We start from the raw sequence: 23722 nt of genomic DNA on the forward strand, positions 1-23722 counted from the left end.
CCAACCCTGACCCCTCTTATTTTACAACAGAAGTAACAGAGGCCCAGGCAGGCTAAATCATTTATTCAGAGTGATAGAGGCAAAATTTGAGCCCAAGTCCTCTGATCCCAAATCCAATACCCTTCCTACTATGCCACACTGTTTCTTGGGTGCTGAGGAAAGGAAGGACTTTAGGGACACAATCTTGACACCCAGTCTGGAGTCTAGATTAGTTGGGCCCAGTCCTGCTGAGCTCAGCCTCCAGATAGTCCTGCCCTTCATGAATGACTTGTCTTCAGGAAGAAAATGTTCCCAACCTCACCTTGAACCACTGTCTCTGCAGCCCTGACATCTGCTCCCCACAGAACTGGGACAAGAATCCTGGCTCTCACAGATTCTTTGTTTGAGATTGGACAAGTCCTATCCCCTTTTTGAGACTCAGTTTCCCATCTATAAAACGAGATCATTGGACAACGGACAATGGGGCTTCAACCTACTTTTCCAGTTTAATTGTACACTACTTCCCCATCACACATTCTATGTTCCATCCAAAGAACCTGATCACTATTCCCTTATACATGCCATTGCATCTCCCACCCTGGCACCTTTGCACCTACATCATCTCCTTTCTCACCAATGTCTCTTGGAATCCTCAGCTCTCAGCTCATGTGCCATCTCCTCCCTACAGGAAGCCTCTCTTAAGCTCTGCCATTTACTACTTGTGTGACCTTGGGTAAAGGGGCCACTCTGGCCCTCAGTATCCCCCTCTGTAAAACGAAAGCTTTGGCTTAGATGAGCTGCCTTCTGGCTTTAGATCTGAGATCCTATGAATCACAGAATCTCAAAGTTGTAAGGCCAGGATCTTTCCAAACAGGAAATCCCCTCTTACACCATCCTTTGCCTCTCCAGCAATCTCCAGCAATAGGGAAGTTGCTGCTTCCCAAAAGGAAGCCCAATCCATTCTATCGTTGGCCGTCTGATTGGAAGAAAGGTTTGATGTTGCACTGTAATCTGCCTCTGAAACTTGCACCCACCAGCCCTTGTTCGGTCCTCTGGCTCTAGGAAGGACAAGCATGATCCCTCCTCTACCTAGCAGCTCCTCGGACATTTAAAGGCTCCAATGACGCTGCCTACTCATGTCTTCCCTTCTCCATACTAAACATTCCCCAATTCCTTCCCCCAATCCTCACAGGGCGTGATTGGCTCCTTTCACCTGCAGAGGAGCACCCGAATTCCAGAGAATCTGTTTTTAAATAAGTTTCTCTTTTTTCCAGACCAAGAATTTCCTAAAGACACACAGTATCCTTCTTCTATGTCCACCCCTGAATTCCCCAGTCCTGAGGTCTCTTTGTCCATCCCAGTGCCCTCATGTAACTTCTGCTAGCACAGGGAAGTGTGGCCATATTCTCTGCTACAAGGGGGCTGGGGGAACACGGGAAGTTCAAGCTGCAAAGAGACAATAAAAGGCCAGAGGACCCACATCAGGGAGAAATTTGGATGATCAGCAGGAGAGATGCCAACTCTATGATCCTTCCCAGACAAGGTTTGGGGTCTGGGTTTGAATCTTGGCTCTGACATTCATTAATTATCTAATCAGTCATTCTGCTGAGCTTCAGTTTCCTCATCTCTAAAATGGAGGTGATCTTTAGACTCTGCCTTATAGAGGTATTATAAAGAGGTCCTTCTATCAGCCTTAAAGTACTGTATAAAGATGAGTTATTATCAGGCAGTCAAGCAACAATCATGTATTAAGTGACTGCTCTGTAAGGGTATTTGGGACACAAAGGAAAAAAAAGTCTCTGGCCTCAGTCAACTTACTTTCTAGCAGGATAAATGACATCAATTTGGAAGGGGAAAAAAGTGGAGAGAATTGTCCTGTTTTTGTTTTTAATTCAGAATAAAGGGCCTCAGTTTCCTCATTTGTCAATTGAGGGGACTGGACCATTTGGTTTCTGAGGCCCTTTAAGCCCCAGGATCTAAGATCCTAAGAACAAGAAAAACAAAATAAAATATGTCTATGTTCACACTTTTCTGTTCTCCCTGCCCTCTCTTCCAGGAAAGCTGCCCCCTGCTTCCCTCTTACACCACCCTTCCAAACCACATACACAGAAATAGCACAAAGCCCCACTGGGATCTTACCTCAACCTTGGGGAGTCCTCTCAGGGCCCTTCTCAAAGCCATTATCCTTAGCCATCTTCCTCTGCCTTCCTCTATATTACTTCCCATTTTTCTTGTCCTCTTTCTTCTCCTCTCCCATCCAGCATATACCCTCTCAAGATCCTGATGCTCAAAGGAGGACTAGGGCCAAGAGAGGTCCCAGAGACTGTTAAAGGTTAGGGATAAGGAAGAAAAAGAAAAGAGCTAGGATGGAAGAAGAAACTCAAAGGAGTTCAAGGGCATCCGAGGCCTCTTCCATCTCTAAATCTATGTTCCTGTGATTATTCTCTCTCAGCCTCAGTTTCCTTTTGTTTAAAATAACAGGTCTGTGCTGATGGAGCTCTAATGTCCTCCAGTTCTACATCTTTTAATCTGATAAATATGTTGCTAAAATGATAAAGTCCAGGACACGCATTTTGAACTGGAGGAAGCCAAGGGTAGGAGGTTTTCCCAGGGCTACAAAGTTTGTTAAAAGCTAGGTCTCAACCTCAGTCTCAAATGTTCAGTCTCTCATCTCAGCATTTTTTTTTGCTACAATGAATTGGCTTTAAATCTAGGGAAATTTCTCAAGGCCAGACTAGCAAAGGGGAGATGGGAAATGAATGAGAATACCACTCTTTGGATTCTTCTAATCCTCTAAGGAATTCTGACTTCCAAGAAGGCCTTAAAACTGATACTGGGCATGTACAACCCAGATCAAGTTGCTTACCATCTCTGGGAAGGAAAAATGAAGGGATCGAGATAATTTGGGCCATATAACTTCAGAAAACTTACATGGAAAAATTGTTATTTCATGTAAGAAATATCTTTTTTTTTTATTGATACTGGATTGGGAGGTTAGGGGAAGGGGTGAGGTACTGCCTTCATGGTATATACACTTAGGTGACTGGCATTGTATGGCCTTACAATTTTTAAATGTTTATGAAGTCAGCAGGTCACCAAGAAGAAAGAGCACCAAATTAAGCATCTGAAGATCTAGGATCAAAACCTGGACCTGTGCTTCTTACTGCCTTTGTAACCCTGGGCAAGTGAATTCAAGCCTCAGTTTCCTCATCTGTAAAATGAGAGGATTGAATTTGATGAAATTTAATTTCCCTTACAGGTCTAAATTCTGTGGTTTCTTTAGAGTACCCAAAGGCCCAAAGGAAAACAGTTTAACGTGTTTTTCTGCTGGAAGGGCTAAGATTCACAATTGGTTGTCTAAGGACTATGGGGAGCTCCCTCAGGAAGGCCCAAGCACTGCCCTCCCTTAAAAGGAGGAAGGAATTAAAATCAGGTTTTGGGAAGGGGCCAGAGAAGACAAGGGCCTTGTGGGACACCATTCTGTCCTAGACCCCAGCATCAGGCCATTTCAGGATAACTCTAAAGGTAGCAGAATATATCAAGAAGGCATCAGACAGGGAGGATGAAGACCAGAGTGTGAGAGTGGTCTAACCCCCAAAATTCCAAATGGGTCTTAATTTTATATGGTTTCAGTTAATATCATCCGTAATGGTCCCTCCCAGTCCTGACATTCTGTGTTTTAAGCTCTCTCCCAGCTCTGACATTCTGTGTTTTAAGCTCTCTCCCAGCTCTGACATTCTCTGTTCTAAGCTCTCTCCCAGCTCTGACATTCTCTGTTCTAAGCTCTCTCCCAGCTCTGATATTCCCTGTTCTAAGGTCTCTCCTAGCTCTGACAGGTTCTGTTCTAGGTCTCTCCCAGCTCTGACATTCTCTGTTCTAAGGTCTCTCCCAGCTCTGACATTCTCTGTTCTAAGGACTCTCCCAGCCCTGACATTCTCTGTTCTAAGGACTCTCCCAGCCCTGACATTCTCTGTTCTAAGGTCTCTCCCAGCTCTGACATTCTCTGTTCTAAGGTCTCTCCCAGCCCTGACACTCTCTGTTCTAAGGACCTTCCCAGCTCTGACATTCTCTGTTCTAAGCTCTCTCCCAGCTCTGACATTCTCTGTTCTAAGCTCTCTCTCAGCTCTGACATTCTGTGTTCTAAAATCTCTCCCAGCTCTGACATTCTCTGTTCTAAGCTCTCTCCCAGCTCTGATATTCTGTGCTCTAAGGTCTCTCCCAGCTCTGACATTCTCTGTTCTAAGATCTCTCCCAGCTCTGACATTCTCTGTTCTAAGGTCTCTCCCAGCTCTGACATTCTGTGTTCTAAGATCTCTCCCAGCTCTGACATTCTCTGTTCTAAGGTCTCTCCCAGCTCTGACATTCTCTGTTCTAAGATCTCTCCCAGCTCTGACATTCTCTGTTCTAAGGTCTCTCCCAGCTCTGACATTCTCCGTTCTAAGCTCTCTCTCAGCTCTGACATTCTCTGTTCTAAGCTCTCTCCCAGCTCTGATATTCTGTGCTCTAAGGTCTCTCCCAGCTCTGACATTCTCTATTCTAAGCTCTCTCCCAGCTCTGACATTCTCTGTTCTAAGCTCTCTCCCAGCTCTGACATTCTCTATTCTAAGCTCTCTCCCAGCTCTGATATTCTGTGCTCTAAGGTCTCTCCCAGCTCTGACATTCTCTGTTCTAAACTCTCTCCCAGCTCTGACATTCTCTGTTCTAAGGTCTCTCCCAGCTCTGACATTCTCCGTTCTAAGCTCTCTCTCAGCTCTGACATTCTCTGTTCTAAGCTCTCTCCCAGCTCTGATATTCTGTGCTCTAAGGTCTCTCCCAGCTCTGACATTCTCTATTCTAAGCTCTCTCCCAGCTCTGACATTCTCTGCTCTAAGGTCTCTCCCAGCTCTGACATTCTCTGTTCTAAGCTCTCTCCCAGCTCTGACATTCTGTGTTCTAAGGTCTCTCCCAGCTCTGACATTCTCTGTTCTAAGGTCTCTCCCAGCTCTGACATTCTCTGTTCTAAGGTCTCTCCCAGCTCTGACATTCTCTATTCTAAGCTCTCTCCCAGCTCTGACATTCTCTGTTCTAAGGTCTCTCCCAGCTCTGACATTCTCTATTCTAAGCTCTCTCCCAGCTCTGATATTCTGTGCTCTAAGGTCTCTCCCAGCTCTGACATTCTCTGTTCTAAGGTCTCTCCCAGCTCTGACATTCTGTGTTCTAAGATCTCTCCCAGCTCTGACATTCCCTGTTCTGAGGTCTATTCTGTGTTCTAAGGCCCTTCAGGCTCTAATATTCCATGTTCTAATACCCTTCCAGCTCTAACAACCATATTCTAAGACCCTCCTGGCTCTGATGTTATTTGTTCCAAAGTTCCTTCCAGCTCTGATATTTTCTGTTCTGGGGTCCCTCCTAGCCCCAAAATTCTATAAAAATGCCCTTTCTCAGACAGGTACCATATATCAGCAACACCCCCTTACACACACACACACACACACACACACACACACACACACACACACACACACACACTCCACTTACCCAAAACTTTTTAACTGTAAGCGGAGGGAACCGCACCCTCTAGGCCAATGCCCTTCTACCCTTCTACCTCCAGGCAGCCTTCGGAATTGGAGGGCTCTAACAGGGACCCCCCTTCCCTATACACATCGAGAAAACAGTCTCCGAAGAAAATTCCTAATAACAAGCCTCTGTGCTAATGCAGGGACCCGCCCTGGCCCTCACATCTGTTCAACAGAAGTCTCACTGCAGACCCCACCAGCATCTCTGTCATGTGCTCTCCAGCTCCCCAGCAGCAGTCTCCCCAACCCTTGGGGATGGAAAAAGCTAAAAGTTAAACCTAACAATCTGAAGTTTCACTTCAGAATAACACACACACACACACACACACACACACACACACACACACACCATCTCAGTGGCCCAGACATACATACATTTAAACTCTGAAATCACCTGGAGGGAGGGTCTTCTCTGGCCCCCAAGAAGGAAAGAGTGGGGGGGGGGGGCACCAGCCCTGAACCATGAATGAATCAGTCTCTGCCTAGCATTTGGGTTAATTCTGCCCCCACTCTACAAAAGAAGGGGACCAGATCAATTCACAAAGGGTGAGGGGCCCTCTCCCAGGTTTGGGGTTAGGAGCAGCCTGGAAGCTTCCCCCCCAGTCCTAATCTCTGTTTTTCTAAAAGCTCCTTCAGTTCCAAACCTAAGGCTTGCGGCTCCAAGAGTGCCTTGGAAACCCTAAACAATGTGCCCCTCTCTCCTGACCCCTGCCAATGTGCCCCAGCTGTAAACACACACACAGCTGCCGCCATGGCTTCCATGAAAGATCAATATTAGCACAGGCGGGAGCCAGTGCAGGTGACCCAAAGCAAGGGACCCAGAGCTCAGCTAGGGGCCTTGAGCACCACAGTGGGGGTGGGAGGGGGGAGAAAATTCCCTGGAATCTTTGAAAGCCTTCTCCCAGCCCTCCTCCCAGAAGAATCCAAGAGAAAGCTCCAGAACTGGGGGGGGGGGGGGGGGGCTGCGAAGTTATAAGTTGGGGAAGTACTTCCTCTTCCTAATTCAAAATGCTTTTTATACACCTCTCTGGAGAGTTCTATCCCCTCCCCACCCCACCCCAGATATTCACCATAGCCAAGTATAGGAAAACCAAGAAGAAAAGAGTGACAAACAGAAAAGATACTGAACGGTAAAAGACAGGGAAAGAGAGAAGAGGGGAAGAAAAGGGGAGGAAGAGAGACCCAGAAAGGGAAGGGAAGGCAAGAAGGGACAGGAGGCAGGAAGAGAGAAAGATCAGGGAGCAAGAAGAGGAGACCGAGAGGGAGGCACAGGGAGAGAGGTAAAGGGAGAGGAGGAAAGTAAAACGAGATGGAGAAGGGAGGACGGAGAAAGGAAGACAAGGGAAGACCTAGCCGGAAAAAGACAAGGAGAGAAAGAGGGAGGGAGAGAACGAAAGGAGGTGAAAAGGAGAGCAAGAGGAGCAAAAGCGAGAAAGGAGAGAAACTGAGGAAGTAGGAAAACCAGAAGAGGAAAGAAACAGAGAGGGAGAGCTGGAGCCGTGGAAAAGCGAAAGCCAAGGAGAGCGAGAGGCTGAGAGTGAGAGAAGGGGCAGCGAGAAAAAAGAGAAAAAGTCGGGGGAAAGGGGGGGGGGGGGTGCAGAGACTAGCCGAGAGACTCAGGGAGGCAAATCAAGTGAGAGGCAGAGCTCCTAGGGCTCCGGGGTGGGGTAGAGAGTGGGTGAGCGGCTGCTTGGCCCCCCCACCCCACCCCAACTGCCCAGTCTTCTCAGAGCAAGTTACCCCCACTCACAGGTTGCTTGTTTTTGCCCCTCTTTATAGGGCCTCGGATACGGAAAAGGCTCGGACCCGGGCTGCCGCTGCCCCTTTCCTGGCCGCTTTCTTCCCTCCCCGCTGCGCTCCTGCCCCGGCCGGCCCTTCCTCGCCCTCCTCGGTCTCCAGCCTGGCCACTGCCGTAATGGCTCGGGGAAAACACTGAGGCTCCGCGATGGAGCCGGAGCCGGCCCGAGCCCGAGCCCTCCTCCCTCTCCGTCTCATCCGCTCCCAGCTCGCTTCTCGGCGAACCTCGGTCCTCCCTCCTTCCACGCCCCTCTGGGCTCGGGGCTGCGCAGGGCTTCAGGACACCGGAGACCCCGTCCCCAAATTGGGCAGCCAGAGCGCGCGGGGCCGGGACTCACCGTGCACCGGACGGAAGGCTGCTCCCATAGGGCTCACACCAGCTTCGCCCTGGGGCGCGGCGGGGACGGACTGGCGGATTAACGCAAGAACTGCGGACCGACGGACGCTCGCCTGCCTGGCCGCCTGCGGGATCCCGTCTGACGCCGCAGCAGCCCGCGGGCGGCCCGGGCGCGGGGGCGCGGCGGGGACAGCCCCACGTCAGGGGTGTCTCCTCTCCAAATAGGGAGAGAGGGCGGGGGCGGGGAGAGGCCGGGCCGGCGCGCAGAGCCCTGGCGAGGCGAGCCCCACCGCTCCCGCCCCCCACCCCAACCCCACCCTGAGCCCAGCACCCAGCGCCCAGCGCCGCCCCGAGCCCGGCCGGTCGGCCCGCCCCGAACGCTGTCTGCTTGCCCACGGGCAGCCTGTCCACCGCCTCGGGGCCACGGAGTGCCGGGTCTCCGGCGGCAGCGGCGGGAAGGCGCCTCTGGCTGGTTCCAAACCCGGCTCCGACTCCCACTCGGCTGTGCAGCCAGCCCCAGCCCCTCCCGGAGTGGGGGAATAAAGAGAGCAAGGAAGGGGGAGAGATGAGGGAGTTGGAGGGAGGAGGGAAAGGGGAGAAAGAAGAGAGGAGGAGAAATGGGGGAGAGGAGGGGGGTAGGGAAGAGGGAGGAGGGGAGAGGAGGAGGGAAGAGAGGTAGAGGAGAGGACCAGAGGGGAAGAGAGGAGAGGGAAAGGAGAGAGAGGAGGAGAAGGAGGAGGAAAGAAACGGGAAGAGGAAGAATAGGGAGCAGATGAGATAAGGACAGAGAAGAGGGGAATGTGGAAGGGAAATGGACGGTAATGAAAGGAAAAAAAAAGAATGAGGAAAAAGGAAAGAAATCTCACTCGGGTAGCACCATTAAGTTCCCCTGAGGGGACAGAGGGCTCTGGGACTGGCAGTGCCCAGGAGGGCTCCAGGGAGCCAGGCGGGTAGAGCTGCACTTGAGGGAAGACTGCCCTAGATTCTGCCCTGCTTGGGAACAGCCCGTCCAAAGAGCAGGGTTCTCCTCCAAAAACGAGCCCACTGTAGCAGAGCTGCAGCAAGGAGATAGAGAAGGAACAATTTAAAAACACCTTCAAGAGTCAGTGTTTCCCCCATTTTCCTGTAGAAGCTCAAAATGCCTGGCAAACAGCTGGAGAAGCCTTATGAGGTCCACAAAGATACTAACAGAATTTGCTTGGGTCACACTGCTAGTTAAGTGGCAGAGTCCAGACCCGAACTCCAGGCTCCTGATTCTAGTGCTTTTTCCTCCATCAGGACCCTCTAGAACCAGAATCTCCCTGTTGTTTCCTTTCAGTAGTGATTCCATTTGGGATTTTCTTGGCAAAGATATTGGGTTTGTTTGCCATTTCCTTCTCCAGCTCATTTTACAGATGAGGAAACTGAGGAAAACAGGGTTGAGTGACTTGTCCAGGGTCACACAGCCAGTAAGTGTCTGAAGTCAGATTTGAACTTGGGAAGATGTCTTCCTCACTTCAGGCTGGGCACTCTATCCACTGCAGCCCTCTTAAGAATATAGGGAAGAGCAAAGATAGATTTCATCCTTTTCATTTTTGCTCTAAATATATTCTCATAGACAGAAGCCCAGATTACCCAACCCCTCCAGGGTAGCCTGTCCCTTTGAGGGTCATTAAGACCTGGAAAAGTATAGGTGACTTTAGATCACTAAATATTGGTGGAAGGGAGCTAAAAGGCACTTTGAAGACCATCTGCTCCAAGATCTCTTTTTTCCAACCTCTTTTTACAGAAGAGCCTGAAGCTCTTCAGAAAGGGGAAGTGATTTGCCCAAGGTCATCCCGCAATTTGTTTGGAAACTGGGACTAGAATTCATATCTCCCAACTTCCAAGGGCCTTCCAAACCTGCATTCTCTATACTGCTCTACCCACCCTCTTGCAATTGTCCATCACAATTCCAGCTTAGTGTCCCTGCCTATGAGGGATATCAGGTGGGTCCCCATGGAAAAGGCAGGGCCATGGGGCTCCAGGTTTCAAGAGACACACCTGGTTGGCAGCAGAACTTGAGCTGCCCAGACAAGCCTGGCTGGCATGGGCCGTGGGGGCCCCGAGGACAGAGCCACCTGGTACAGATGTGGGCTGGGTAAATGTGCCTGGGCCAGGGCATGTTGGGAGGGGGCGATCATTCGAGTGAGTCAGGGTACCATGGGACCTCAGGTCAGGACGGTAGGGACATGAGGCCCACTTCTCAGGCTCCTTTGAAAACATCTGGCCTAAGGCAAACGACCTGAAATTCGAATGGGCAGCAGGGAGCTGCTCTCTTCCTGAGTCCCTGGAATGTGAGCTCCCACAGGGCACTGGCTTGAGCCAGCTGTTTCCTCTAATCCCATCAGCCTGGTCTCCCACAGGAGTCCAAACCTCTGCACTCTCATTGAAGAGAAAGAAAAAATAAGCAAAGGCTCTCTGTCTTAGGCAGCTGAGATCAGTGGAGTTGGTGCCAATGTATTTGGAGCCTGGAGGGCAGACATGAAAATCCGCTCCCCTCCCATCTGAGCCAGCAAGACCCGGTGTGTTTCATCACTTATCTTCCTGGCCCTGCTTGCTGCCTGCTCCTCCCTGGCTGGGTGACACAATCTTCACAGGATTTGCAGTTGGAAAGGACCTTGGAGAGATAGCCGAGCCCAACTCCTTCATTTTACAGATGAAGAAACAGGCAGAGAGAGGACAAGGGGCTCACTCAAAGTCAGTAGCAGAGGCTGGAATTTGAACATGGGCCTTCTGACTCCAAATCCTGGCCCCTTCCTTCCCACAACCTTAATTCACTGCTGGGAAGATCACATGGCAGCTTGGGGTGCTAGCTACTGAGAGCTGGCCTTTCCAGCTCTCCAGTTTGCATATCACTATGCAAACCCTCTTCCTTCCAATTCCCCCTTTAATAGCTAACGTCTAGAAAGCAATTTAAGGTTTCTGGTCATTTACATGGAGTATATTTGCAAGGCAAGTGGCACAAGTATGATTATTCTTGTTTGACAGCCCAGGAAACTGAGTTGCAGAGAGGGAAATGGATTTGTCCCATGTCACACAAATATATTTCCAAAGGTTACCTGGGACTCTGGGTTTAGAGCAAGGCACTGAGTTGGGGCTCAGAAAACTAGGGGTTCTGATTCTTGTACTGCCAGTTCCTTGTTTTATTATTTTGGATGGATTACTTAACATTTATGGGCTTCAGTTTCTCTTTTCTGGGAAATTAGAAAACTGGACAATTCAGTTAAATAATTCACTAGGCATAAGTAACTTTGAGGAAGGCAGTCAACCAATCACAAGATTTTAAGTGCCACACTGGAGATGTAAAAACAAATCAAAACAGTCTCTGCCCTCAGGCAGCTTACATTCTATTATGGAAAAGCAACATGGATATGGAAATTTAAATATGCAAGATACCAAGGGCATATGTCTCATATTAAGGTCAGTTTGTTAACTCTGGAACAGAGTTCCAGAAGACCAATTGGAAGGCACACAGGATAAAGGATAGGGACCTAGGAGGAATGGAGATATTGGTGGCTTGGGATACTTACACTTGTTTGCTTTTTAACTTTGAAAAATCATTCTCCATAGAGTGTCAAAAATTGCTAATGCTGACTATATTACAAGTTGTCACAGTGGGGTATTGGGAAAAGTTTTCAATGAGCAATAATTGTGCCTTGGTTAAACCTCATTGGCTACTGCCACCGCGCAAAACTGACATTGATGGCTTGGGGAAGAAAACTTTATTCAGCCTGCAACCTTGAGCTGAACAACAGGACAGTAGATCTTGGCACCTTTTATAAAAGCAACAAAAATTAAGGGGTAGAAAGAAGGGCAAAGACGAGAGCACAACAGCAGAGCAGATGTCCAGGACTAAGAACTGTCAGATGGCCAAAGCAGGTTTCTGCAGAGAATGGTTAGAGAGGAGTGAGGCATATTCAAAATATTTGCCTCTCATTAACCAGCCTGGTCAGCTCTACCCCAGAGCTCACTATAGAACCAAGTAGATTATTTTGATCAAATTCAACCCAATATACATTTATTAAGGGCCAGGCTCTGTGCTAGGCACGAGACATAAGGAACAAAGTGAAATGGTCCTTGCTGGACATCCAAATTTTAAGTCTCTCTCCCTCTCTCTCTCTCTCTCTGTCTCTACACACACACACACACACACACACACACACACACACACACACACACACACACACACACCCTACACAAGGAGTTTATTGTTTCCTGCCAACCCATCCTTGTTCAACATCCTCAGATGAGAAGAGGGGCTAAGAGTTCCCCAGATCACCTGAGGGAGGGCAACAAGGGATCAAGCTTAGTGTCCTCTATCCATTCCAAAGGACTTCCTCCCTGCCCCCAAACAACAACTTCCATCTATGTTACCCCAAGGCAACTTCTACCTGCTGCTGCCAATCCAGTCTCTAGACTAGACTGTGGAGAACCTCTGGTGCAAGAAGGAGCAAACCTCTCTGACTTCAGTCTCTTGTCTCCTCTGCCTCTTGTTCTTTGAGGGAAAATGAAGAGGAAAGAGGGATAGGACTTCTTTTTCCTGGTATGCAGGTTTGACCTCCATCTCCTGCTGTGCCCCTTCCCTGCCCAATTTCTACCCTTCTGAAGGAGTGATGAGGCACAGCTTCTCATCTGACAGTGTCCCTCCCATCTCATGCTACACCTGCCCTCAGTCCAATCTCAAATCTTCTCTGGGAAGGGTGGCACCTTCCATTCAATGACGAACATTCTCACACCTTCACATCCCAGGGATTCTGAACTCCTCTAGAGCATCTTCCAAACCTCATTCTCCATTCCCATCACCTGATTCCTCATCCCCATTCCCCTCAATTCTCAACCAAACACCACCCAGTCCTTCCACTGTGCCCTCTGAAATGTCTGTTCCATAGGCAAGAAATTTCCTTTCATTCTTAATCTTTGCCTCTCTCATTCCTTCCATCTACTTGCTGTTACTGAAAACTGGCTCTTTAGATGACACAGCCTCTCTGGTCATCCTTTCCAGTACAGGCTACACTTTCATTCATCCTCCTCAGTTCATGGATTAAGGCAAGGGAGTTGGAATACTCCTTGATTGCCATTGTCACATCCAGGTTCTCTCCCTTCTTCCATCACTCAGTAAACCCTCTTCCCTTTTGAGATTCATGTTATTCATATCTATGACCCAACCAAACTCCTGGTAGCTCTTGATACAGACCTTCCAGGTCACTCTCCTTCCTCCATTAATGAGAGAATTCCTAATATGTGAGAAGGCTTTGGGGAGAAGAAAAATTTTGTGAGTTATATCCTGAACTCATTAATGGAGCTAACACATTATATGATTAGATAAGGAGATTTCAGAATTCTTGAACATGGATGTGATAAATTTGTGGGTGATGGCAAGATCAAGAATATGACCATCTTGGTATGTAGCTGAAGTGAGGTGGAGAAGGAGTTCATGGGAAGTGAGTAGGTTGAGCAACTGAATGGTTAGGAAGTTTGAGGGAGTACATAATGTGTTAGCTTTTCACTCCCCCCTCTGCCATCCCTTACAAAAGTCCACTCTTCATCTAAATCCCTCATTTCTCTCCCTGGTCATCTCCCTTGTATTAATCCCTCTCTATTTTCCCCATCTTGACCCTGTGGTGAACTACTTCAAATCTACTCTGTCCTTCTCTCTTGAATCCCTAACCCCTTTATCATATTGTTAATTATTCCCTTCAAAGCTACAGCCTTGAATGACTCCCAGCATTTATCATCTTCCCCCTTCATACATATTACTGAACAAATGTGAAAAAAAATCACATCAACATTCTGACTGGGTCCACTACAAAATTATATTACACAGCCTCAAATGGGTCCTCACTGTTGCTAGGCAATCTTTCTATACCTCCCTTATCAACTCACTATCCCCCTTTTCCTTAGCAGCTCTTTTCATCTTTTCTTCTCTCTCAAAACCTCCCATGGCTTCATTTTTCCAAACCTCCCCTCACTTTCTCAGCAAAGATCCTTGCCACATATATTTTACAGAACAAAAATTGAGTCTATTCATCATGAAAACTCCCTTTTCTTTCTCTTCTTCCTTATCTCCTATCACTCAAATGCCTTTCGAAACTTTCTCCTTCTACACTCCTGTCTCACAAGATGAAATGGCCTTATTCCTAACCAAGGTTAAACTCTATCAGAACTTCACCAGAACCTTCAAATGAGAAAGTACCAAAGACAGCCACACTCACTTCAAACTCAGCTCAGTCCTTGAGTCTCAAAACTACTTTTCCCCTCTCTCCATCCTTGACAGATACACCCAGATTTTCAGATCCCTTTTATATATTGTCTTCTCCCATTAGAATGTAGCCGAGTTTCCTCAACTGACAAATGGGGATAATAATAGCCCTGCCTTGTGAGTAATTTGCCAAGTATAAAATGAGATAATACTTATAAAAAGTGCCTAGTAGTGTCTGGCACATAGTACCATATAAATGCTTACTTCTTACCCTTACCCTTCCCTCTGATAGGGTAGGAACTGTCTTTTTGGAGGGGAGAGAGGCTTTCTTTGTAAGAGTTTTAACAAATGCTCTATCTATCCACTCATCCATTTATAGATCTATTTCTCTGTCAGTATGTATGTATGTATGTATATATGTATCTACCTATGTATTCTTTGGCAATATGACACCATCCTTGACCACACTGGCATTATTTCAGTCATTGTGACTGTTGCTCCGGGGGCTCTGTTTTCTTCATGTTATATCACTTCAAACAGCTTCTCTGTACTCTTTGTCTTCTTACAGAACAATCCCATTTCAGCATCTTTTCTATTGACCTATATTCATGGTGCCAGAGGGTGCTGGAGGCTAATTAGAGGCATACCAACTCTAAGTATCTGCTGAAGATGTGGCTGGTGAGGTTCTAACCTAAAAGCAAAATGGGAGGATGAGCCCTAAAGCTTTGAAAAAGTGAACTTCCCCCTTCTGAGTCCTGAGAGGTACCCAGAAAACATTCTTAAATGCCTTTTGCCCTGAAGATGAGATTAGGTGTTGCACTGTACAGGGATAAGAGGCTAAATGCTGGCAGTTGGCAACAAGCATCTAATCGCAGGGAATAGGGAGACTGTCAATGAAGGATGGGGGTGGGGGGATTGTAATGGGATTAAGTGCCAGGGACTGAAGAAGTGGGGATAGAAAGTTAGTAATGGGAAGGGGGTGGGAGCAGGACATGCTAGAGATGGGAAGGGCTAAGTGCTAACAAAGGAAAGGGCTGTGTTGGGGATGAGAAGACAGGTCTCTTAAGTGCTAAAGATGGGAAGAGTTAAATGCAAGCAATAGGAGTGGGAATGAGGATATCAGAGATGAGATAAAAATGGGGGTGGGGGAGGTGGAAGACATAGACTAAGCAATAGAGATGGAGAGGGGTAAGTGCTGGAGGTGTAGGCAATATAGTCCTATGAATGAGTCACTTTAGTCCTTCCTCTACTAAGCTATCAGTGATTATCCTAAAATGCAGGTCTAACCATGTTATTGCCCCACCTGACAAACTCCAATGGCTCCCTGATCTTCTGACTTTTAAAGCCTTTTAGAACGTGGCTCCTTCCTACTTTTCCAGTATTCTTATACGTTACATGCTCTTTAATCAAGGACTAGATAACTGAGGTTAGGTGACTTGTCCAGGTCATGCCTAAAGGGAACTCTTAAACCCAGGACCTCCATTCTCTAGGTCTGGCACTCAATCCACTGGGCCACTCAGCTGCCCCCTTTATCAAACCACTTCAATGAAAGGAATGGTGATGGCTATATATTATTGTAATATGCTCAGAAAAAAAATGTAATGATTGAATTAAAATATCTGTTCTCAGTAGTTTTGAGAGGACTGTTTTGTCTTTGTATTTTCAGTCTAACACTGAGCTATGCACATAGCAGAGGCTTAATATTTGTTTTGTTGCAGTCATATCATAAAGTAGAATTTAAAGCTCATAAATCATCTCATCTACCCCTTCATTTTACAGATGAGGAAACCAAGACTCAGAAAATGAAGTGATTTGCCCAAGGTCCTAGAGGTGGGATATGAACTCTGAATCAAAATTAAGTCCTCTGCCTATCACTCCATGTTGCATCTCAGCTTAAGAAGGATTTCCAAGATAAAACAATATTTAAGATCTGAATCAGGAGTCTCATCGGTTCTATGGAAAAGGAACATAAAATGCAGACACTGGTTTCTCTAGGGAAAGCATGCCAAGGCAAATGTCAAACTGCGTTCCATCTTTCAGGATCTTGGGCATGAAGGTATGATTCTCTTAGCTCCTTCCCCCTTCTCCCTGTTTCTGTAACACGTTGAGCCATATACTACTTGAGAGATAATGGGAAATATGAGATAGTGGAAAGGGCAGTGGATGACAAGGAATGTTTGTTAATTACTCCCCATTGGCTTTGACTTGTCCATAATACACTCAATAAACATTTGTTGATCTGAATGAGAAAGGAAAAGCTCTAGATTGGGAGTCTAGGTTTGAATCTAGCTTGTCATTCTTGCTGGCCATGCTATTAGATCATAGATTTAGAACTGGAAGAGATCTTACAAGTCATCTTTCACTTTAGAGAAGAAGGTACTCAAAGTCTACACAAGTTAAAGTGAATTGTCCAGTTACTTGGATAGTAAATGGCAAAGTTAGGATTTGAACTCAGGTTCCAGGGCCCAAAATGCAGCTATCAGTTCACGAATTTTCTCAATTCTGTGAATCCCCTTCCATTTATCCTTACAGGACAATTATATTCCATTCTAGTAGCACACTTTATTTAGCTATGATCGAAATCAATGAGCATCTGTGTTGGTTCTTGTTTGAGCTTTTTTGTTGTTGTTTTTTCATCACTACCTTACACCTTAGAATCAGTACCATGTATTGGTCCTGAGGCAGAAAAGTAGTAAGGACTAAGCAATGAGAGTTAAGTGACTTGCCCACAGTCACACAGCTAAGAAATGACTGAGGTGAGGTCCTAACCCAGGACCTCCCTCCTCTGGCACTGGCTCTCTATCCACTGAGCTTGTTTTGTTTTTTTGACTATCAAAAAATGCTATTTTATTTTAGCATGTGACTGTATACACATAAAACCTTAAGACAAATAACTTTACTTTCTGTCAAGCCTGTTTCCTCACATGTAGGATAGAGACAATAAGACTTGCATTACTTACCTCCTAGGGTTGTTGTAAGGAAAGCAAACTTTAAAATGCTAGCAAGGTGGGCATTTATTAGAGTAGCTGCTTGTTCAATAATTTGTTGTCATCGTCGTCGTCGTCATCCATTGTAGTTAAAGGCTTACAGGAAGATTTTGGAAGGATCAAAGAACCACAGGATTGAGACCTGGAGATCATCACTCACTTGTAATCTGTAGGTGGCATAGTGTTTAGAGAGCTGGGCTTAGAGTCAAAAAGACCCAAGTTCATATCTGACACTTCATTTGTCAGTTGTGTGACCCAGGATAAATCACTTAGCCTGTCTGCCTCAGTTTCCTCAATTGTAAAATGAGGATAATAACAGCATCTATCTCTAAAGGTTATTGTGAAGTGCAAAGATTTGCAAAACACTTAGCACAGTGTAGTAGAAGATATCATTTAAATGCTTCTTCCCTTTCCCTTTCAGATGCCTGGGTCATTACAAGTATCCTCAGAATTCAGAACCAAACCAAAAAAAAAGTCTATAGACCAAGTATCTCAGATGTGCATGACCTATTTCTACATCTACATATGCATGTAGATACTACTGTAAATTGTAATGTATTTTCTCAATTCATATATTGAAATTTTACTATCATTTGAAGGGATCTATTATTTTTTTTTCTTTTTACATTAGAAAAGAGTCTTCAAAGTGAAAAACACTGGGAACTACTAGTCTAGTATATCAGTGTCCTCATTTGACAGATGAGGAAACTGAGGTCCACAAGTAAGTTTGCCAGTCACACAAAGACTAAGGAGAGAAGGAATAATAATAGCTTTAGTGCTACTATTTCAATGGGTTGTTGTGTAAATGTATTAAGAACATGTAATTAATGTGTGGTTGAGTTACTTAGGAAAAGAGCATTACAAAAATGCAAGGAATTTGGAGTGCTTTCCAACAAATTTTAAATTATCTTTTTAGACCTCATCAGGTATCCATTAAAAAGAGCCATCCTATCTTGGACATCACTTATCCTAACCTAGATAGATCCCATAAACACTGGGGTTGCATTTTCCCTGAGTTCTCTTAAGGCATAAGAATCACAGAATGTTTGAGTTAGAAGGGACCTCAAAACAGAGAATGTGAGGGCTGGAAGAGATTTTAGATGAAACAATTTCAGAGCATGAAGGGTCCTGAGAACAGAGAATGTCAGAAATAGGAAAGATCAGAGAGCTCACTTTCTACCTTCCTCATGTTAGAAATGAAGAAAATGAGGCCCAGAAAGAAGAGTGACATATCCAAGGTCACAGCTAATTAAGGGGTAGGGATAGGATTACAATCCAGGCTTGATCCCCTGTCTCGTTTTTGATTATACTAAGCAGCAAACTCCCATTATTCTATACATTCAATTTATTTAAAATATTCGTCTTCTGCTCATCTTTAAAGGCAGAAAATAGAACACTTTGCCATGAACAGTATTAGATAAGTTGCACTGGCTTTAGAGCCAATAAACAAAGGTTCTAATTCCATTTTTGTAGCTGACTTGCATTTGAATACTGGGGAAGTTAGTTTCTCTCTCTAAATCAATTTCCTAATCTGCAAAATAAGGGAATTGGCCAAAATTATCTTCAAGGTCTCTTCTAATTCCATAGAAGGACCCTTATCTCCAATTCTTAAGAGTTCTGGGATCTTAAGTAAAAATCCTGCTCTACAAATTAGTAAATTTGCAAACTTCTGCCTTTGGTCCATCATGCCCTGCCCTGATGTTTACCCTCAAATGATCCTTTCATATCTGAGAGGAAGTGGTGATTGCAACCGTCTTGAAGGAAAAAAAGTTGTGATCGCTTCCAGATGAGTTGATTGTCTAAACTTAACATTCCTCCTTATTTTTAGAATTTCTACTTTCTGCCTTCTACCTCCAGCTTCCACACAATCCAAAAATGAAACAGTAGGAAACAGCTTCTGCCCCAGGGTCACTCAAGATGAGAGCTGACCCAATGCTCTAGATAACATCCTACTGGAAATACACAGCAGATTTTATTTGGTTAGATTCAAAAATAGCTCTTCAACAATACAATCAAATTAGACTGCAACCAGCAAAATGTCCTTATGGCTTGGTTGTATATATGGTATATACACATAAATAAGGGGGAAAATGTAAACAGAGACATTTGGAAGAACCAAAAGCATCTAGTTAGGTTCTTTCTTGAATCTCTCTATTTCTTATAACAAGCTGATTTTTCTAAGAGCTACATGAAGAAAGTAGTGTTCTACTAACCTAGCATTTTTACATGGTGAGGGGCGATGTGATGTGATGGAATGAGTGCTAGACCTAAAGTCAGTGTCCAGGTTTCAGTTCTATCTAGTTCTGCTATTTCCTGGGTCTGTCTCATTAGATAAATCCTTTTACCTTCTTTAAATTTCATGTTTCCATCTACACTGGCAGCTTCCTTGGATTGTTAGGGGGTGAGCCTTAGTCAAGTGCTCTACAAACTGTTCTAGGGCTATTACTGAAGGGATCAATACAATTCAATACTGTATATCAATAAGCAATAAGTAGCTACTCAGTGGGAAACACTAGGCTAGTGAATGAATGAATGAAGCCTTTATTAAGTACTAAAGTGCAAAGCACTGGAGATTGAGATAGAAAATTGGAATAGTCCCTACTCTCAAGGAGCTCACATTCTAATGGAGGAAATAACAGAGGTTTCAGCTGGGGATTAGATGAAGATTCCATAAACCTTAGGAAGCACCATACAGTAATGTACCTTTTTAAATGTGATTTCCATTGATAAAACCATATTCATTTCTGATGTACCATTTCACAAAATTTAGATAAGGCATAGTCTCTCCACAGTAGAGTTTACATGTGGTAGGAGGATATAATATACAGAAATAATAACCCAGAATGCATAATAAGTACATCAGAGTGGCATAATAATATGGAATACAGAAAGTATAACAGAGAGGTACAAAATACAGAACACAGGATAAATGCATTAGAGAGGTACAAGAAAAAGAGCTGCACAAGGTCTAAGGGGGGGAAAGATATTACCTGTCAGTCAATAAACACTTATCAAGTACCTGCTGTATGCCAGGCACTGTGCTATGCACTGACAACAAAAGAAAAAAAGGTAAAAAAGATAATCCTTGCACTCAAAGAGCTTACAATCTAATGAGAGACAACATACAAACTATGTATAAACAAGTTATATACAAAATAAATAGGAAATAATCAATAGTAGGAAGGCACTAGAATTACAATTTAGAAGGGCTTCTTGTAGAAGGTAGGATTTTTGTTGGGGCAAGAAGGAAGCCAGGCTTTTCCTAAAGTAAGAGAGTTGATCAGGAAAAACTTTTGGATGTCTTTGAAGTCACTTCTTAGAACAGAGAGACAATTTGTGCATCAAGGCTAGTCCTATGACCTAAAATTAGAAAGTTCCTTAGAGATCATCTGACTGAAAATTTCCCAACCTACTTTACAGATGAGGAAACTGAGGCCCAGAGAGGTTAAGTAACTTGTCTAAGATCAGAAAGGAAATAATTAGCAGAGGCAGGAATAGCCCCAGATCCTCAGGCTCCAGAGCTGGTACCCTTTCCAACAGAGCATGTTTCTTTTTTTATTCTGATGAAGTTCTCTGTAATCCCAGCAGTGCCAAAGTCATTTACCTAAATGAATTCAAAATACATATTGTTCTGGGCCAAATTATACAGTGTCAACACAGAGCATGCATATTTATATATGTTGGCAGGGCAGGATACTTGGGGGCACTACCACATTATTCCAACATCCTGTGCCCAGTTGTGTTTCTATCATTTTCTTTAGTTAAAACTATAAATTCCTTATATTCGTTTCCAGAAGGGTTTGTTAGAGAGCTGAACTCTCATAGCCATGAAGGGAAAGAGGGCCTCCACGGAGTTGAACAATAACTAAATTTAAAGTAGAACAAGTATATACTTTTGCCAATGGAACTACACTGATCCAATGATTGTAACCATCATAAGAAGGGAGATGAGGGGAAGAAATGAGGACAAGAGCAAACAACGTGCCTTGGACAGCATCTTACTTAGATGGCAGGTAATGTATCTAGATAACACGGAATACTCAACATTAATTAGTCAGCATCAGCAATATCAGAATGTTTCCCCATGGAGCTGACTAGTTTCTCAGATGGAAATAAGGTGAAAAAGGCCAAGGAGAAAGGGGTCCATCCAGATGCCTGTTATTGACTGAATAATGAAATAGTGATATTATGCTAACTGTACCAAACTAGACCACCCTCCTCAGTAAGATCCAATGTTACTGGGGAAAAAATTGGTCTGCTAATCCACACTGGAAAACTAAGTGGATGAAAGAGAACCTATATCATGCAATTGGATGGGCAAGCCATTCAGTGGGCCAGTTCATAACAGTATGAATATACATAGACCAGTATATAGAATAAGATTGGGCTTGACTGCAGTTAGGACACGTATACAGGACTTTCAAAGGTACAAAGCCACTGCCTACCACAAAAGTAAAATATAGGATGCCACGATCTCAGAAAAATCAAAACTGACAGAGAGGGAATACAGTGGAATGGGTAGATCTTCTATACAAAAGTTATGGGCCCATAAAGTTGGAAGGAATCTCAGACATCACTGACTTCAATCCCTTCATTTTACAAGTGAGGAAATTGAGACCTGATGAGATGAAGTGATCTGCCAAGGGTCATTTTGCTGGTAAATGGTAGAACTGAAGTCAATGAGGTCAAGAATCACAGGGGATGAGAAGCTATTAGAGCTTAATGTATGGGCAAATGAAGTACCTGCACTCTTGACTCAAATAAAGGCATGGAGTGATATCATGAACAGATTTCAGTGTCTCTTCTCTCTCAATTTCTCTGGCAAAGCTGGAGAAGGATCACACAATTTGTATTTTTGTTTTGTCATTTTTGGAAGGAAAATTAATCATTCTTTTCTATGCCAGGCTCACACTAGAACAGAAACAACTTTTATTGAGGAGAATACCAATATTAGCTTATTATTAATTACTATAATTACTATAATAATAATAATAAATAATTTAATAATTTAATAACAATAAATACTATAACAAATACTATAAATAGTATTAATACTAAGAAAGGAAGTATAAGGAGTTTAGGGAAAGTTCCTCAGATTCCCTTCTTAAGTGGGATACTTCAGCAAATTAATCAAAATCACAGACATTTATTAAGTCCCTATTGTGAGGAATGGACTATGCTAAATGCAAAAAGAACATATAAAGATAAATAAGGCACAGTAACCATCACCAAGATTCTGATCTAATAATGAGAATGACATATATGCTGATAAATAATAATTGTGTTTACATAGTGCTTTAAAGTTTATAAAATATTTTGCAAATATCACATTTGATCCCAACAACAAATCAGGGAGGTAGTACTACTATGATCCCTGTATTACAGAAGAAATTGAGGGAGACAGAGGTGACATGACTTGACCAGAGTCAGACAGTTAGTAAGTAGCCTGGGGCTAGATTTGAACATAGGTCTTCCTGACTCCAGATCCAGCACTCTATCCACTGTGCCTTAAATTGTGCAAATGAGAATGTAAAAAATGTAAACATTTAATGTGTTATCAAACTGAAAAGAAGGCCCATTTCCAGTTTGAGAATGAGGAAGAAGGCTTCATGGGGGGAAGTGGCATTCAAGCTAGGTTTTTAAGGATAGGCAAAGTGTTAAGAGGCAGAGATGAGGGCAAGGTGTTTGGAAATAGTATTATTAGCAGATGTGAAAGAAGGGAAACTCAGAGTGTGTTTGGGGAACTATGAATGGTCAAACAAGGCTGAAATAGTGATTATGTCAATGGGAAGAGAAAGATAGAAAGATAGGGAAGTGCCACACTGTGTAAAGCCTTGAATGTCAGGCACAGGAGTTCTCTCTTAATGGCCCTGGTTGCTGCCACCAGCATCAGATAGCTGGTTGTAACAGTAAACTAGAAAACTGAATTATGCCAACACCAGTACCCCTAATTGATGATCTACTACTCTCTGGCAGTTTGTTGCAGCCAAACCTCTTCCAGATTTCAGAGGTGTTGTGTGTGTATGGGAAAAGAGGGTTCTTTGGCATGACAAAGGAAGCTGTCTTTATGCCACTAGGCAGGAAGGAGAGATTCAGATTCATTTTGCCTTTATCCACTTTTCCCAGAGAGTAGCTAAAGCTTATGTGCAGAAGTGAAGCTTGACATTATTAACCAATCATTATAACAATGTACATAGCATGTTATACTAATTGGGAACTCAGTACTTACTGATCATATTTGAATTGGGGTTCTTCTGCATGAGGCAATCTGATGTAGTGTAGAGAAAGCCAGACTCAAAGGCAGGAAGCCCTCAGATCAATCTTGCCTCTTCCTACATACACTGACTGGGTGTCTCTGGGCAGGTCACTTACCCCCAAAGTGCTCTAGGGTAAAGAAGATGCCAACCTTCCCTGGAAGCCTTCTCCCCTTGGACTTCTCTAGACTAATGAGGTAACAAGTCAGTTACAGTTATCCCTACATGTCTCAATCCTACCCTACAACTTTGTTGTGTCAAATTTTTATTTGCACTGAATTGATTCAATATTTATCTCCCCCTTTAGTGCCTTGCATAATAAGAAAGAGCAGAAGGGGGAAAAAAGCAAAGTCTCAAAAATCAAATTCTGTTCACTATAACCCTCAGTAGCAGCAGCAATCTCTTGGCCTGAGATATACAAGGTGGAAACACTTCTGTAAACTTTACATCAGAACTTGAGTGGGGAGGGACACACAACAGCTGGTGTTTCAGGAGAACTTTGAGTAGCTTCATCCAGGTGGTTACAGCTGCTGGTGGTAGTTTAGTCTTCCTTGCATTCACAGCATAGAGTAAGAAACACACAAGACCTCATC

General features: G+C 44.4%; 1 protein-coding gene and 1 non-coding gene across 3 annotated transcripts in view; both read right to left on the reverse strand.

The window, feature by feature from the left end:
- The window catches only part of NBL1 (NBL1, DAN family BMP antagonist), a 22303-nt gene extending 13968 nt beyond the window's left edge, over positions 1 to 8335 (reverse strand). The window contains exon 1 of one of the 2 annotated variants that reach the window (XM_056795685.1): positions 7670 to 8335. The gene's annotated coding sequence lies outside the window, so the exon portion shown is untranslated. Of the gene's footprint in view, positions 1 to 7284; positions 7507 to 7669 lie in introns of those variants that run through there. The other variant, XM_056795686.1, reaches the window with a different exon arrangement.
- A 2915-nt stretch (positions 8336 to 11250) lies between these two features.
- On the reverse strand, positions 11251 to 11384 carry LOC130454240 (U4 spliceosomal RNA). Its single transcript, XR_008911906.1, has one exon. It is a non-coding gene; the product is annotated as a U4 spliceosomal RNA (small nuclear RNA).
- Positions 11385 to 23722: the final 12338 nt, after the last annotated feature.

The sequence above is a fragment of the Monodelphis domestica genome, chromosome 4, assembly GCF_027887165.1.
Source record: "Monodelphis domestica isolate mMonDom1 chromosome 4, mMonDom1.pri, whole genome shotgun sequence".
NCBI lineage: Eukaryota > Metazoa > Chordata > Mammalia > Didelphimorphia > Didelphidae > Monodelphis > Monodelphis domestica.